At 38.8% G+C, this 18,607-nt stretch overlaps 1 protein-coding gene across 2 annotated transcripts in view; it reads right to left on the bottom strand.

Moving 5' to 3' along the window:
• Positions 1–18,607, bottom strand: part of ANGPT1 (angiopoietin 1) — a 212,699-nt gene that overhangs the window by 106,281 nt on the left and 87,811 nt on the right. The gene's annotated exons all lie outside the window — the stretch shown is intronic.

The following is an 18,607-nucleotide window of genomic DNA, read 5'->3' as shown; positions in this document are numbered from 1 at the left end:
ATCTGTAACATAATAGGGCCAGTTGTCATTGTGTTCATGGCCTGAAAGGACAACTAGATCATCTAGTCTGGCCTCCTCCATACCACAGACTCTAAACCACACCCGGTTACCCCTGTGTTGAGCCCATCTATCACCTCACTAGAGTGGTTCTTTAGGGTTCAATACTTCCTTTACAGACACAGGAGTTTGTTGCAATTTGCCTTGCAAACAATCACACACAACTTGCAAAGTGACAAAGAACATGTCAATTCATATGCAAAAATCAGATGGTGTGAATAAGCTCCTATCTTTTTCTAATCTTTTTTTAAATAGCCTACATATTGCCTCAATGACTACCAATGCTACCACATGTTCTTCTTGCAATATAACACGTAACAATATTATTATCATTTACATAGTGCCAAAAGTATGTGAAATTCTAGACAACATGGTTCCTGTCCTGAAAAGCTCACAGTCTAAATAGATAATGACTGGAAACAGGATCAGGAGAGTAGGGCACTATGAAAAGTAATTAAGCAGTGACATTCAGCATGCGTTTGGTTAGCTCCAGGATTTTTAAAATGTGCATGTGTATCTGTTTTGTTAACACATCTTTGACAGAAAGACTAGGGTTTAGAGGGCTCAGGGCAGGAGAGTGTTTTAAGGGGGAACTTCAAAGAGCAGAGGATGGTGATAGGAGACACTGGAGTCAAGGAAAGATCAGAGAAGCAGGGGGCCTTGTGGATTACTTCAATACACTTTCACTGTCGCTCAAGGCCTCCCAAATAAAAATGAATTTATTTTAGAGTTGTCCGCATGTTAAATGAAGACATGCTGATAATTAACACCACATTTGATTGAAGACTGACAATTGCTGAAGTTAATAAGAGATTAATATTAGTGATTCATGAAGTACATGTGAATGCTACATTTATAGGTGACCAGTCTAATGATTTTATGAGCTGTTGCAAAACAATTGTTTGTTACAAACAATAGCCACAGAGTATTAACAGCTATTGCAGATGTGCATCTCTTGTGCAACCTTTAATAGATTAATTTATTTTTTAGAATCTATTGTAATTGTATAGATATGCAACAACACCTAACCGGATCTAAATGACAGTACATCAGGGCTTTAAAGCACTGCAAGTTTCTTACGTCTGCATGGGAGAAGGGACTTGGTTGTTGTCCCCTCTTTGAGCCACTTTATGTCTCGCAAGAAGTATAAAAGCACTGAAGTCTGGTCCAGTGCCTAGATGAGAATTTCCCTATCATGAGGGAGCTCTCAGTTCTTAGCTCTCAGTTCTTCCCCTTGATCCCAGCAGAGGGGGCATATTATAGGGGGAAAGAGGCATGTGGAGTATGCAGTTCTAGTCTCCCAATTCTCAGCTGGGCTACCATCCCTTAGGTGCCATAATTAACTGGAATAAGAGAAAGCAGCCCCTAAATTGCTCTAAGTTATGCTGATGCTGGAGCAGCTGTGGTGGAGAGGCAGGGGCTGTAAATGGCTCCAAAATGGCCCCTGCCCTGAACAGAGCTCACTACAGGGGAGAAATCAAGCCCTGTACATGTATAGAAGTGCATATGTTGCTCAAAATCTCCTGGAAGGGATGCTGCTTGGTCCCAGGCCCCAAGCCAGTCAGCAATGTGGTTTCACTGGGTTAAATCCCAGCTGAGGATCTCAAAGTCTCAGTGGGGAAAGCAGCTGACTCTAGCCAGGCTCATAAGCTTAAAAAAGGAGCTGGGCCATGTTAATGAGAGAGAAAGGTGGGTATTGTGGACCAGAACCCAGAACAGGGATTTTTGAAGACATGGGCCACTTCATTGTTATTGTCTGTTGTTGTTGCTTTGATATTGTTTGTGTACAGTTTACAGCCTGTTGAACTGAATGAAGGGGACGTGGCCAGAGTTGTTGCTGGCTGTGTAATCTGTTTGAACAAGGACCGTCTAAATAAACTGGAAACCCCAAAGACTGGTTGGTTTGGTTTTGTTTGTTATTTTTAGTCGGGCCTGGATTGTTCTTTCTAGCTGCTTAGACCTGGGCCCTGCCATAACACACAACAAAGACAGTGCCACACTAGAAAATGCTGACTTTATTTCTGACGTATATAGGCATTCTACTAACATCTTGTTTAATGTCTTCTATAGAGTATTAACATGAAAATGCACTGGTCTGGATCCAGCTGGTATAGATAGATGTATCTCCATTGAAGTCAATGGAACCATGATAATTGAACCCGTTGGGGTTTCTTTTACACCCATCAGTGATTTTTTCTATAACTGATCATATTTATGGTTAGCTGATGCCCAGATCTTAGTCACGACTATTTGACTCAGTAATTCATTTTTAATCAAATTGGACCTGCTTCCGTAGCAGTGAGCATGTTTCATTGTGAAAGGTAAGCTGCACAGCTAAGCTGTAAGAACCAGATGTAGTTGATTTAGAGACTGAGGAAGGGAGCAGGAATCAAACATACAATGTGTGATTAATAAGCAGGGCTGCTTTCATCTTATCTATAAACATTCCTGTGGAGATGGATAACTGTTAAACACATTCTGATGAGCTACATCAGCTGAGCTCAGAAAAGATTTGCAACAAATTTGATTGTCCACATACATCTCCTACTGATCTTAACATGTTTACAGAAAAAGATTGCTACCTCAAGGTTAAATATTTTATGAGTAAGAATGATTAAGATCTGATTTTTCAGCCTGGAAAAGTGCTGAGCACTCAGCCTGACAGAGTTGTAAAGTAGATGTCTCAGAATCCCAGCCCACAAAAATGTTTCCCTGAGCTGCCAAGTTGCCCCTTTGATTTGGGTATTAATAGAGCGTTTGAGTGTAATGGTCAAAATATTTATAGTTTTACCACTGAATAATCTGATAAGTGATTAATAACAGAGGCACAATTCGTGTGTGTGTGTTTGCAATGGAAGGTTCCAGGTATCCATTACCAGAATGAGTTTGTTCTCGTCACAACTAGGACACTGTAGAGGCTAAAGATTTTGAGCTAGTCCAAAGATGGTTTTAGTGGGCCATGATGATTTTACACAGAGCTTTATGTTCAGAAATATTTTGAAGGTACATCTTATGCAGCACATGAGCCAGGGCCATTGTGTTTTTAGCCAGGCTCTTGCTCCTGTTTGGCTTTCTTTAACCAGTACATTTACTTCTCTCCAACCTGTCCCCTGACAGAATGGTTGTAAATGTTCCACATGAAAATGCCACTGGAATTAGATGCATCTGAAACATTGGGCCCCTAAATAGGGTGTCCAACTTCCTTCCTTTCCTCCACTTCCTGACTGAAAGGGAGGATTCTCAGGTGATGAGTTCTAACACAGGGAAGTTACAGTACAAGTTATAATGGGATGCTACCACAACAGAAATTTCCTTCTGTGTTGACCTCCTCCAAGAGACAAGTTGGGAGACCAGGTTTCTACAGCTGCTGGGAGAGCAGAGCTGGAACTAGGCATCTAAAATTGTTGTGAGGGTCACAGTCCAATGAATAGAGAAGATGGAAAAGCTGTTGTGAGGAAAAAAATCTTCGAAACCCTATGAAGGGGGTGGGGAAAGGGTTGTTTAAATGAAGAATTCTTCAGTACATCACAGAATCTTTATTTGACAGTCACTATAAACAAGAACAGGCTGAACAGGGTGTTCATTGGTTGCTCCCTGCATTCATTAAACTGTGTATAGTTTATACACTATTGCTCACCCTATGTATTCAAAAAATCCAGAGTCAGGCCACACAAACACACACAAATCAGAAGTCTGGCTTAAAATCAGGGTTAAAAAAATAAATAAATGCAGTATTCTTTTTAATCTGTCTTCTGGTTTCTGAATTTTTATGGCTTTTTAGGGTCATGTTTTCAAGCTCTTCTCCACATTCTGATGGTGAAAAAAATTTTTAAAGGGAAGCAGAGAGTATCATATATTCATCTGACTCCAGGAGACAGGACTTTGAGAAAAACATCAACTGTGGCAATACAAGGCAAAATCATGAGAGTTGGCAGCACTGTTTATATTGCTGAATAAATAAACTGTTTGCACAAACTATATGAAGAGCTAAACTTGAAATGGGGAACTTGGCCCTTATGGGAGTGAAAATTGACTACAGCCAGGTAAATTATTGCAGCAACGACATATTGAATGTATACAGCTGTTTTTCCTGTTCAGGAATTAGCCACAAAAAGACTTCATCTTTTAAAAAATGTTTGTTATTCAAGACAACTCAACAGTAGTTTTGTGAACATATCTCAGCCCTTGGATTGTTAGGAACTGTTTGCTGAGATTAGGAAAGGAGGAATCTAGCATTACAGTAATTTGGTCATAAAAAGAATCAGCCTGCCCTGAAGGTTAATTCCCGTCCCACTTTCTCCCATTTCTTTTAGCTTGCTGATTAACTACAATCCTGGTCCCACTGAAATCACTGGCAGAACTCCCATTGACTTCAAAAGGGCCAGGATTTCACCCATTATTTTTATTACTGAAAACCAGAATTAATTAGATTTATTCACGTCAAACACTATGGGCCTGATCCAATGCCCATTGAAGTTGTTTTGCTGTCTCTGGGAATTTTGGATCGGACCATGTATCTATTATTGACTAAGAGGAATAGCAGCTCTTAGTTAGCAGCTGATTAAAGGGATACTTACACGAAACACCATCTGAATGGATTTATAGCAAGCGACACACAAAATCACATTCAGAAAAGCAAACAAACTTCAACCATTTGGGGTTTAATACTCTTCAAGAACTACTTAATCACACATTTAACTTAACAGCATTCTCCATAAAGATTCTCCATTAAGCTTCAAATACATAAATAACACATGCATGAAAGAATCATTTTAGCAGGTCAAGATACTCTATGCACTCTTTATTTCTCTAATATTTCCTTGTTTGCACACTGCCGCTTTACACTTTTTATTTAAGTTGCCCTGTGTGTTAAAAAATAAATGCAGCTTTTTTTCTTTTTTTGCTATATCCTTCTTTCCTGGAATATCTCTTTATTACCAGAATGGTTACTCTTTCTATTAATTCATCTGCATCTGCTTTCAGTACTACTCACTAAATTGTTATAGGAATTTTAAGCAATGTGGGATTACTCACTTGGATGCATAATAAGGTTGTAACTTTCTCAGAAATAAAACTGTCAGGAAGTTCAGCATAATGGTTTAATAAAAATTCCAGAGGATTTTGCATTAGGACTATCTAACTTTTACTGTATAATGTTTATTGAATAGTCTTCATAGAAACCATCCAAATACTAATAGGAATATTAAAATGGAAACAGTAACTTCGGACATAAGTAAACGATCATAACTTCTGGCAGATGACATAAATAAAAAGAGAGATTTTTCTCTTGCTTTGATCATGGGACTATTTATTGTAGTTTACTCATACTAATTATATTGTAAGGACTGCTGTGGTATCCCAATGATGTTATATTCACACAGTGCCTGTGTATGAGAATGCAGGTTAATGTAACAAATTACTGCCACTAACCAGGCACTACACAGAATTTCAGAGAGTATAATGAAGAACATGCATTAATGATAAGCTTACAATCACTACCCTGCTTATCTGGGTCACCTCAAAAGTGAGATGGGAGAACATGAAAGGTAAAATTTAGAGACCTGTAGAATTTAATGGGCTGAAGTATTCAAAGCTTTTTTAGAACTGTACGGGTTGGGGAAGGAATTTAAAACTGAGAAATGGAACCTGGGTCATATGTATATCAGAAAGGCAGGGATGGCAGTTACCATGTGCCAAAGACAGGAAAGTGTCCTGAGGTTTCCAATGCATTTCTTTGCAAAGTATCCCCTCAAGAGTAAGAGGTTTGGAGTTCACTGGCGATGAGACTATTCAGTGTGGCAGATCCACATGGAAGAGACCAGCTTGATGCATAGAGCAGAACGCATCCTGCTATTCATTCCATCCCACTGCAGATTCTCCATGGAGGGCATATAAAGACAGTTAATGATCCTTCATGCACCACTGACTTCTTCTGAGGTATCCGTTGTGGGGTCAGCAAGTGATGGGAAATCTGTGGGGTCAGCAAGTGATGATCACAGAGAACAATTAGTTCTCACTCCTTTCCTATGCGCCCCCTCCTGGACTCACTGGGGTGTCCATTGAGGGGATGGAGATGAAGCAGGGAAAGTTCCATATGAGGAAGAAAGCATTTGACGATCAGGCCCTAGTTTAAAGTGCAAGAAGGAGATGCACACTAACTATACTCCAATGTATTTATTGCTGTTGGGACTAAATTATGAATGGCCTAATATGCACATTAGACTCTAAGAAAGGACGACTGGGATATATAGTGTGCATAGTACTAGAAAGGAATGGTTGATTATGAAACATTACCTAAGTGTTTGTGGTTTTGAGTTCCAGGATTTCAGAAAAAGAACTACTCCAATCAATCAGTAACTCTAACTATAGCCAAACTCCTGCTTTGGGAGAGGTTTGGCTATAGAAACTCTATTTACTTTTGACTTCTATTGACTGTAATATACCCAGAGTTCAAAGTCTTTATTAAGGTAATAATAAAAGTAAGCCTTGTTGGATTGTGTGAGTTATTCTTTCATGATATTAGATTATTCTTAAGGTACTCAAGCCATGTATTATTTTGCATTGCTATTCGCTCTAATACCTTAATAAATATGTGTAATACTGTTGAGAGAACCATCACTTCAAATTACCTCACTTTTGTGCATTTAAAAATGTAACCCTAGTCTACAATAATGTAGTTTTCCAAATGATATTCTATGAGAAAAAAATGAACAACTGACATTTACCTATTCAAATAAATGGACTCGCTACTTCAGCCAATGTAAATTATGTCACTACCTTGCCTTTAGTGGAGCATGGTATACACCAGCTGAGCATCTGGCCCAGTGTGGCTACATCTTTATGTTAAGATTTAAATAAATGCATGAAGTGTGCTTGAATATCCATGCCACTGCAAATTTAAATCAATACACTTCGGAATGGAACCATTCATAACTTTGTTATTTCTAAGCCTAGTGTCTTCAGATGTATCAATGGCACTTGCTCCTAGGAAGAACTAAGTCCTTGGCATTATGTATGTTTAAAATCACCCTCATACTATTGCATTAATGTAGAATTACAATTAGTTTACCAAAAAAAAGAGTGGTGCTTCATCACACGTTTGATTTGTATCTCTAATGTGAGATTTAAATAAACCCACTGAGTGCATTTGTCTGAATATTTTCATATGTATATGGGATCACATGTACAAATAATCACTTTGTGTTTATTTTAATAAGTAATCACTGCAATAAACACAGCTGCATTTGCAATATGTGATTTTCAAACACATATTGCTTTGTTATTTCTGAGCCAGATGACTTCCAATATATTAAAGGCACTTGTCCTCATGGAGAACTAACTTAAATCCATAGTAAGTTTGAACTAAGTAAAACTTTTGTTATGAAAGAAAAAAAATCACGCAAAACAATCCATTTTTTTAAGGCCCAGATAAATTGCTCTGTTTGGTCATTTTTTATTTATTTCAGTCCAAAATTCAGAGTTTCAAAGTTCAAAACCAAAATTTCCACAGTAAAACCACAATAAAACCATCTTTAGACTAAGAACAAATCTGGTAAATTTGACACCAAAAGTATTTTGCCCCCAAAAATTGCCATGGAGAAGACAATAAGGAGCCTTTATTTACTCTCTTGTATGTAATACAAGAAGAGAACTCTCAATGCACTGAAAACATAACAAATATTAAGTGGATAAAAGGATACTGTTTTATACAATACACAAGACTAATGGGTAAAACTTTCTGCTGCAGAATGTTATTGATCCAATGCATTGGGGTCAGATCATGATAACTTTACTCACACCAAAGAGTACCCCACTGAAGTCAGTATTCATGGGTAAAAGTACTACTCAAAGCGAGTAAAGGTATTGTAATATGACCCTTTGTGCTTTTTATTTAAGCATTAGACTTCAGTGTCTTAACAGCATCTCTAGTAACGCTAGCCAGGATAAAGTTATGAGGGAATATCAATCCTCTTGTTTCAGGATATGAGCAGATCCCCAGCTTGGTTCACCCTATGGTATAATAATTGGATACTTTATGGGTTTGGGTAGGTTGAGTTTCACTTCCTCTCAAAGCATCTGGCACGTCCAAGGACAGGCCATTGAACTAGATGGAGTATTGGTCTGTACCAGTTTGATGATTCAATCTTATCTTTTCTGTGTAAGTCTCGAAGGAATTTGGACATCTTCGGTAGGTACCCAATTATTTAGGCCCTGTATTGGAGAAGGGAAATACACCCAGAAAGCCTCCTTGCTTTTGGGCTAATACCTAGAAAACTGGGAGACTACTTGCTATTTCTAAATTATGATTAACTGCGGTTATTACAAGCAGCATATGAAACGCTAAAAGGGCTAGTTTCAATGACCTTTATTAGAATATTGCATCTCTTATTTATTTATCATTAAAGTGTAATAAAATCAATGAGCAGCATAATTGAGAATCATGTCAGACGTGATGAAATGGTCCCGTATGGGAGCCATTTATTAAAAAACGAAACCAGAACAACATGTTCATATTTATCCTGCCATTAGTGAATTTATGGTTTAAAGAAATTTCCAGTTTAATATTAACCTTTACAAATTCTGCTAGAGCGCCAACTGTATTTTTCTTCATCTGACGTTCCAAACCACTTAATTATATAAACACAGCTCATCTCTGATTATACAGTTGGCTGCAAGTATGACCCATCACTAGTGTACGATGAAGTGGGAGGCATTAAGTGTAGATGAGGCAACATGCCTAACATCTCACCCTGAATAAATAAGAAGAACAGTTGTTTTATTTCACACAGTATTTATCCACTACAACAAAGAACCAGTTCCCTTTGGCAAAGATATTCAAAATATATGGCAAGAATAGTTTTTTGAAAGTGACTTATTCTGGAATGAATTCCACATAAATGAATATTGAATACCTTAGGTCCTGATCCTGCAGATGCTTGCTGCTGAATGTAGTGCTTACTACCAGGTTAGTCCAGATGAAATCGCCTCCTTGCTTCACTATGTGAGGCCTGTGAAATATGCAGTCCCAAGGTGCGTATGTTGTTTTGGCTGCCATACAACATTATTAACTTATATCTAAACTTCAGTTGAACCAGGGAGAATTTTAGCATTGATTGGACTACCATATGTAACTTTTGGTTGATGGTAGTTTATGTTGTACTTGCTAACATAGCATCACCAGTTTTTGCTGCTGCTGTTTTTATTCTGTTCCGGTTCTTATGCCAGGCCGATTACCATGGCATCTAAGTGCCTTGTTGACATCCAAAGGGATGTTTGCAAACACTTTCAGAGGCTATGCTTACACTCTGAGCTAGGGGTTTGATTTCCCTGCTCGTGTACACACACTCATGCTAGCTGTCGTCAAGCTCGCATGAGTGTACATAGTAGGCACGGTAGCAGAGGTCGTGAGAGCAAGGTTCGGCTGAGCTGTGCCGAGTACATACTCCTCACGTGGTTTCAGGTAGGTTTGTGCTCAGCACAGATCAGCAGTGCCTCCACGGCCACTACCTGTGCTACTGTGGCTACTTATACTTGTGCTAGCTCAATGAGAGCAAACATGACTTTGTGTACACGAGCAGGGGATTCACATGCCTAGCTCATAGCTTAGACATAGCCAAAGGAGGCTAGCCTGTAAGTAAGGCACTGTACTAAGATTCAGATTTGGGTTCCATTCCTGGCTCTGCCACAGTCTTCCTATGTGATGGGCAAGTCACTTTGGGCCTGATCCAAACTCTACTGAAGCCAATGGGAGTTTTTCCATTGTCTTCAATGGACTTTGGATCAGGCTCTGAAATAATCTGTGCTTGAGATCCCCGTCTATAGAATGGAGAGAATAATGCTCCCTTTCTGCTACCCTTTTGCCTGTTTTGACTATTTAGACTGCAACCTCCTTCGGACAAAGATTTGTCTTCCTGTACATTTGTACAGTGCCTTGCTCAACAGGACCCCAAACTCAGCTGGAGCCCCTAGACATTACCACAATACCAATAATAAGTGGTGATGATCACCAGCAGACTACAGCCTCAGTTTTGAGTACTTGCTGAAGTATAAATATGAAAGAAGCTTAATTGCACAAGTCCCATCGTACAAATACTGGAACGCTAGTGTAATGTAGGAATGTGTGAACAGAATGCACCCCAACCAGACACAGCCCCATCTCCATGCCATAGTTACAGCCTATAGTTCACTCTTGAATGTGTTTCTATGATTAATCATTTGTAATTTTCAAAGCAAAAGTAATGTTGGTTCATACCATTCACCACAGTACACGAACAAATTCAGTTCACTAATGCCACTGGGTTGCCAGAGATGGAGTTCTTATCCTTACTATGGAGCCATGCAGATGTGTGACATCCCCACTGGTCCACAATGATCTGAAAAGCGTCGAAATATTTTGGGGTTGTGTCCCCTGCCAACCCAAATGTGTCAGGCAGGACAGCAGAGCTGGCATATCAGGGGAAGTTATCTTTGCCAGGCATAGTGTTGGTACAGATAACTTTTTTTTCACATAGGAAATGGGGGAACAGAGTGTGATTCAGAGTCACAATGTGATTCATAGTCTGCTCCTGGGACAGCACACCATGTTTCCGCTTCCCTGTGGCAAAGCCCTAAACAAGCTAGGAAATATCACAGCAGCCAAAGTATTTGTAGGCAACTGAGCTCTCCTCTGCTCAGTAAGTGCGGGTTGGTTGGTAGGCTCCAGAATCTAATGCCCAGGAAAAAACTTTCTATTTACAGTACATGAGAGAAAGAGGCCTTTAATAAAGAGCCCTGCTCACTCATGCTCCTTGTCCTTGCATAATGCTCACCAGTTTAATTTTATGGTAAGCAAGTCTCTTTCTCACTCAACACTTGCTTGAATTTCACTTAGCATTGAAGACTGATCTTCTTGTCTGTTAGCACCTAATATGGCAATGGGTAGAGGCTGCATAGATTGTAAAATTCTTGCCTCTGTTCAATCCCTGGAGGTACATAGGTAGTTTGCTGAACTACTTCAGATTATCAGCAATGAACATTTAGGCAAAGGATTATTTATTCTCACATACAGTATTTATGTGCATACATAATTTCATGAATTTATACATAACACACCTTAATTATAGTTTCTTAAAATTGGTGGATAGTAATATTTGTTGGTGTCCTGTAAAGCCTGCACATATTAATGGTTCTCAATTTTTGATACAACAATTTGAAGCACAAATCGTTTAATGTCGAACATCCTAGATACATGTTAATGTTTACATCAGTTCTATGAGAAATATTTGAAAATGGTATCAAATTCAATACACCTCTGCTGGAATCACTTTATAAATTTAAGGCACAAATAAACTAAACACTTCCAGAAATGACTATGGCAGTAAACTAGTAATTTCAGCTTTCCACAGAACGATAAAAAAAGTTAAATACTAGTGGCAATCACAGTACTTTTTCTTCTCATTCTCAAAAATTCTACATTTTTATATTAGCCTCTAAGTTCCAGACCTGGCTTCATTTACATTTAATGAAAACTGTGTGTGTAACTCTTTGCCCAGTGTTATAACACACAGTACCATAGAAACAACATTTTTTTTTTTGTGGAGTCTATTTCCTAAGTCTGTGACAATTGATGAGTTAAGAGAATTTCATTGTAATTATACAGCCAAATATAATTTATAACTATTAGAATGAGAAACATGCATATAAATCTCAAAGTGCTGAAATCAATATAGTGAATTCAGCTTATTCTACCTGCTGGACTTGCTGGGTCAGATTTGCAGATTTGTATAAAATAAGCAAGTGCACACTTACATCAACGGGTATAGGCTGATGGATTGGAAAATCCCTGCGCAATCAGGAAGTATAGACCTGACGTTTGCTGAGCTACACAATCAGAATATCAAGCACCCAATTCTTGTAGGGAAAAGGCTACAGAATTTAATAAGGATGAAACCAGTAGGATTCCATAGAACTGGTAGAGTTTAATAGAAAATGACAACCCTCCAATAGGTTTAAAAAGCTCTCATCTCAATTAAATTCTATATGATGGTTCAAAAAGGCACAGAAATTTGTATTATGCTGAAAGGTGCTAATGGCCCTGTGTCTGGGCTCTGTGGGCTCTCCATTAAGCTTGTAAGAGAGTGGACGTTTTCATCTATGCCCAACTCTTAGCACAGACTTTCTTTTAACTAGGAGAAATCTGGTTTGGCAGTTTTCATTCCTTCCTGCCTTCCTTCTTGCCTTTTAGTAAGGTCTATGAATTCATGTAAGTTCTGCAAACTCAAAATATAATTGGAGAGGCACACAAACCTCTTATGTACCTCAGGACTGTACCAGGGGAATCCTGTGAGCAGTGGCTGAAGTGCAGGAGAAGGAAGGAGAGGTCACCTCCTCCTCTCCCTGGCTCAGGAGAACAGCACTCTCTCAACATCTTCCCCTTTCCCATGACTGTTGGGGATGAGAATTTCCCCCCAAATTTCAACCCACTTTAACAATTGGTCCAGAAGCCTTAAAATTTTACCTGGAACTCCTGTTATTCTGTGGAATTCACCTTGCATCACATGGAATCCCATGCTAGAGAGCCGGAGCTTTTAGGCTTCAATACCATATCTGGTCTCCCACTGCTAATGGTCTTTTCCTCCCCTCATTGATACCAATGTGTGGTTCCTGTTACTATTGTGAACATCAATACAGAGTTTCACAAAGATATAGATTCTCTCTCTCTCTCTCACTCACACACTCACACACACACACACACACACGTGGCATGTAACCGTTGGAAAACATCTGGTTTTATCAGGAAAAATAAAAAGATTGATTCCAGTCTCTCATTTACCAGATCTGTGCACAGCAAGAAAAGGTGGAAGATAATCATCCGTAAATAAACTTAAATTGAGACATGACTCCATAAAACATCAATATATTCTAATTAAATGTACAGCAGATTGGCTTCTAAAATAGCAATCAGACCATTACTCACCATAAGAAATAAGGAGATTTGTTGGGTAACAGCTGTATAAACCTACTTGAGATCTATGATAGTCACTGGCTATGTGTTGCTGCAGAAAGAGGAGACTATGGGCATCCAGCTGTCAGCTCTTTAGTGAAATCTATTCCAAATATCATTCTAAATGTGAGCATCTTCCCACTGAACAAAGAAATAGGTTCACAGCTTTGCTGTCATCAACCATCTTCCTACTGTTCCTAGGTAAGCAAGAAGGCGAATCATCAAAACTCACTCAACCAATTATTTAGATGCTACATGTTTGTTTTTTGAATCTTCACAACATTTCTAATGATCTCTCAGTGATAATGAGGATGCCTTTATTATTTGTATTCCAGTAAGTTCAGGGTCCCATTGTGCCACACAGTTTACAAATATAGAATAAAAGAGTCCCTGTGACATTATTAATGTGACAACATCTTGACAGAGCTAAAAGTTAAAGATGATACAGGTCACTAATATTTCAATTCAGTCCTTCACTTGGATCTTTGTATAAACATCTAGCTTTTATAATTGGCTTCACTTTCCTGGACCCTTCTCCTACAGTCTGTTTCAATTTTACTATACACCAAAACTAGATAGTGTGTAATAATAAAACTATTTTATACTGCCAAGTAAAACCTCATCCAGACAATCCATTTTGTAATCACTCAGAACCATTTACAATGTAATCGGAAATACATAAAACACTGTTTCAAGATAATAGGACTGTTACATAAAAAGAAAACATTCAAAGCCCTTGGAGCTCACTGTTACACTTCAGAATCATAGATGCCCTGAGTAGCAAAGTTCAGAATCACATCCAGATATTCTTACAGTTCTAGGTATTTGGATGTAGGACTGTGGCTCTGCCTCATTTCTATAACAATAGCCATGTTGCACTGAGCTTCTTTATGAGTAACAGCTGCTAGTTTTGATTTCATTGAATCTGTGAATGCAGTACATAAATGTAAATGTCATGGTCATCAGCTAAACCACACACATTCAACACCAGGGCTAGAAATTAGGACCAAAATTCTTATGGCTACAGCCATGTCAGCTAAACAAGAATCTCTATTTCTACTGCTCACTAGTATTGGGTTTAAAACCATTTGTGTCTTCTTTCTTGGCTAAACAAAAAACAAACAAACAAACAAAAAGAGAGAGAATGTGATCATGAATCCTAATGAAAGCAGTAGTTTGCATACTCACTAATATTTATGCATACTGCCCATTAGGTGGCAGTAATATGCATGCCCATTAGTTAGAACTTTAAGGCGTGCTAACCCCTTCACTGCTGATACATGAAATCTCTTGAAGGAATATTGTCTCAATACTTTCTGTCCCCTCTGAGGTACCCCAGGCAAGCTGTATATTAGTTTTTCTTTTGTTTTTGCAAACCACGTATTGTTGATGACCCTAAGCAGCAAAGTGTTTCAGAAAAGGCCCATAAACTGGAAAAGGAAACCATGTCTCCTTCATCACGTTCCCTCTTTCTTCCAGACTCAGTGGAAGACCCTGAGTATGAGATCCACAGGGTTCTGAGAGACTAAAGGTGGTATTCCAGGGACAGGGATTAGCTGCTGGACACAGCATGCTCCACTCTACAGAGAATACTTTTTCCAGAAAAAATCTACATTGGTGTCATTGCTGATGGAACTAGCATTAACTCGCCTTTACGCCTGCAGCACCTCTTGGAGGAGAACATGGAGTGCATGTACCAGAGCCAAGGGAGCCATGCTGTTGGAGGAGAGAACTGGAGAGCATGGCCCTAACTGGACATAGGCCAGGGACATATGGTTCTGTGGTTCCTTTTCTGTGCTGGCTCAAAGTCCTCTGCATTAAGGGGAAGGTGTGATTTCAGCTCTGTGTGTTCTAAATTTGGGGAGCCTGCTTACATTAGTTATGAATGTATCTGTTGAAAGAAAACCAGTGGCCCCTGTATCAGAGCAAGACATGAAAGATAGACAAGGAGTGAAATCTTAGCCCCATGGAAGTCACTAGGAATTTTGCCACTGACTTCAGTAAGGTCAGGACTTCATTCTTCATGCTTTTACACTATTTGCATTTTAGTTTTCTGTTCTAAACCTGGCCCAAATAATTTCTCAAAGCTTATCAGAATGCCATTGTTTTAATATACAGTGAACCCTCTGCAATTCCCATCTTCCCCGTTACAGTATAATGTATTTGGTAATGAGTTTTCTCATCCTACTGTAAATCTATTACCGTGTTATCCAGGATTATTTTCTCCTACACTGGATGCTGTTAACATTAGTGCAAATGTTTGCAGAGGGATTTTTAACCATTATTACATTTGGAATAAACATGAAAAGGAAGCTAGACAGTAAGTGCTTCTGTTCCAGCTGAAGTAAGTCCTTCCATGAATTCCCAGCTGTGAGGAGAGGGGAAAGGCAAATTTCTGCATGCCGTGCAAAATGGTTCATGACTTTCACCATCATGAAGACGAAGGTGGCAGGAATATTTATGGAACGTTACCCTGATCCAAATCTGCGGCAAATCATGCTACCAAGCAGGATTCTTTAATTTATTCACAGACTGGAGGGTCCACCATTCAGGGGGTTTCTTTAAAAGGGAAGACTATAGAGACGATTATATAGAGATGAGCCGGAGCTGTAAAGTTCCAGACTGTATCTGAACTTCCCCCAAAGTTCAGTGGTGTTTGGATCCTGGGTCAGGGTTAAGGCCGGTCTCTAGACACTCTGCAGCTCTCTTGGCAGCCCTTTAACACAGCTGGCAGCAGGAATTACCCGGCTTTTTTTTCTCTCAGCCAAAACAGGGTCCGTTCCAACAGCAGCCACCACATCTACAGAGCAGCAGGGCAAGAAATTGACATTTTTTTTTTCTTTCTAACCATTATGCTGATAACATACTGTTAGCTGAAGAAGCAGTTCAGCAAGAAGAAAACGTAAGGCCAGCCAATCAGATCCTCATTTCTAGGGAGGACTCTATCACGTGGCCACAGACAGACAGATAACAAACCTCAAGATGTAACAAAAATATGTTCCCAAACTTGAAGCTCCTTATCTAGGCCTACAGCCCTGGGATCAGAGGACGTGGCGTTTCTTTCTTTCTGTTCTGCTGCTGTTATGAGCACTTGTGTGAGCCTGCATGACCAGGAACAGGACAGGGCCTCCTCCCCATGTCACACAGACATTTTTGAGGAACCACTCAGCCGGCATTTGTGAAAGCTGAAATTCAAGAGCTGTAGAAGGAAAAGTCCTCACAGATCCTGTCCAGATTCCCTCCAGATTTCAATTGGCCCTCTTTGAGAGAGGAGAGTGAGAAGCATCCAGCTACTCTTCCCCTAGCCCTTATAGGATTCCTGACACCCATTCCAGAGACCTGTTAATGAGTATTCAAGTTAGCAGCTTACCAAATTAAATACAATTAATTCATAATCATAGTGGTCTTTTTGCAAGACTGTAGCGCATTGTTGGGGTTCAGGATTTCTGGGTTCTATTCATGGCTGTGGGAGGGGAGTGTAGTTTGGTGGTTAGAGCTGTGCTTACACATGAGCTAACCAAGCACATAGATTTGGCACGTTCCATGTGAATGGCAATATGACTGAGTGGAAGAGACTTGATTCTGTTATTTAGACAGTTCGACTTCTATTTCCAGCCCTGCCAGAAATGAGTTTGTGCAATAGCTCTGTCTCTGTATTTATAAAATGGAGCGGGGAAGCTCATACTGATACCTGGCCACCTCCTAAATTGGGCCTTGCGTACTAAGAAGGGCTGTGAAGTGCACGGAAATATAAGCAGCACTTTGAAGAATAGGTGAGATTTGAACCCTTGGCTCCTAGGCCTGTCACTGTGAACTTTTCTCGTGCCTAAAAGTTAGCTTGATGAAGAGTCTGGCTCTGTTTCTCTTGTGGAACAGGAACCTGGAACATCCCACAGATTGTAGTACACCTGAGAGCTTGGATTTCCTTTTTCAAATATAGGGTAAAAGCCGACTTCCTAATGATTAACACTGTGTGGAATGACATATACACAAACAATCACACAACCTGAGTAACATGCCACATAAGTGGTGACAGGAGACTAGATATTTGTTATTTAGCCATATATTGTTTTGGCATGGTTTGCAAATAGTCTCAAACATGAATTTAATGTCTCAGTACTTTGTTTTTGGTTCAGATATAAAACCAGCCCCTTTAAATATTATTTCCCATCTTAATAACAATGAAGCCACCTGTGGCAAATGTGAAGTATGACTAAATTCTAGGATACATTTGATTTATGCTTTTAACAAAGCCAGAGACTTGGCTCAAATCATACGGTAGATCAGCCGAACCAGCACAAAGAAGAATGTTCAAATCCTTTACTGCAAAGGCTCTTGCTAATCTCCATCTTTTAACACATGCTTTGGAGAGCAAGAGTAGTAAAAAAGGATTTTTAATATAAACTGTCTCTGAAATGTTAATAAGTTTGGCATTTCATGTTATTTCCCTTTTATTTAAAGTCTATTGAATTCTTGCATATGCTGTACAGCTTTTATTGGGAAAGGAGCAAGATGAATGTTAGAAAATAAATGTACAGTATATAATTGGCTCCAGTGGAGTTGGCAATTTGGGAATATACTAAAGGGACTAATCCTGCATTGGCAGGGGATGAACTAATGACCTAATAGGTCTAGTCCATGTCTAATTTCTAGGATACTATGAATAGTTGCTTTTTAGTACATCAACAAAAGGAATACTTAAAAAGCTTGATTTAAGGAAGTACTGTCAATTGAAAAAGAATTTAAAAAAATAGTTTTATATAAAATGTGACCAAAGAATGACACAAATTTTACCTTCTCTTGCTTGGACACCTTAGTTAATTTTAAATAATTACAAAGCTATTTTAAGAAAAAACATGGAAAAGAAAATGAGTCCTAAATTTTATATTATAAATTATAATAACTTTCTAATGATTTTAGAACTGGATAGAAAATCATATGTAAATATGTAAAATGCAAAGGGGAGATCATTGTTTCTAATAGAAACAAGATATTTCTATTTTTAAAATACTATCACAGAAGACTACAGTTGCTGCTGAAGACTTGCCTGCCACTCTACTTCAATATGCCCAAACCGGGATCAAATAAACTATGAAAATTGGTACCTTAAAATTTGTTTAAAATCGCATTTGTTCCCACAAGTTCAGTAAAAACATCAAGATCCTACTGTAACTAAGGGAAATGAAATCTGTTCATGAAAATAACTTAAAGATTAAATGTGTATAGTTTATCCAACATAAATAAATAACCCAATATTTTCATTCAGAAAATATGATCACCAATGAACAGAACTGAACATTTTGTAGGAATTTAAGTCCATATTTTGCCATCACCTTAGAAATCATAGTTTTGTTTGGAAATTTTTTTAAAATTTACTGTCCTTAGTAGGTTAAAACACCAAAGACTGGATATATGTGAAAGAGAAGAGGGGAAAATTGCAGCATTTTCATTTTGTTTACTTTATACGATTGGGCATTATGTATCTACTCCATGTCAGTGTGCCTCAGATATGCCACACTTAACCTTAAATTGGCAGCATCAGACTCTATGCCCTTTCTGTACTTAATA

This window comes from Lepidochelys kempii, chromosome 2, assembly GCF_965140265.1.
Source record: "Lepidochelys kempii isolate rLepKem1 chromosome 2, rLepKem1.hap2, whole genome shotgun sequence".
Classification (NCBI taxonomy): Eukaryota; Metazoa; Chordata; order Testudines; family Cheloniidae; genus Lepidochelys; species Lepidochelys kempii.
The sequence above is the reverse complement of the archived record's forward strand: the minus strand, read 5'-3'. Positions and strand labels throughout refer to the sequence as shown.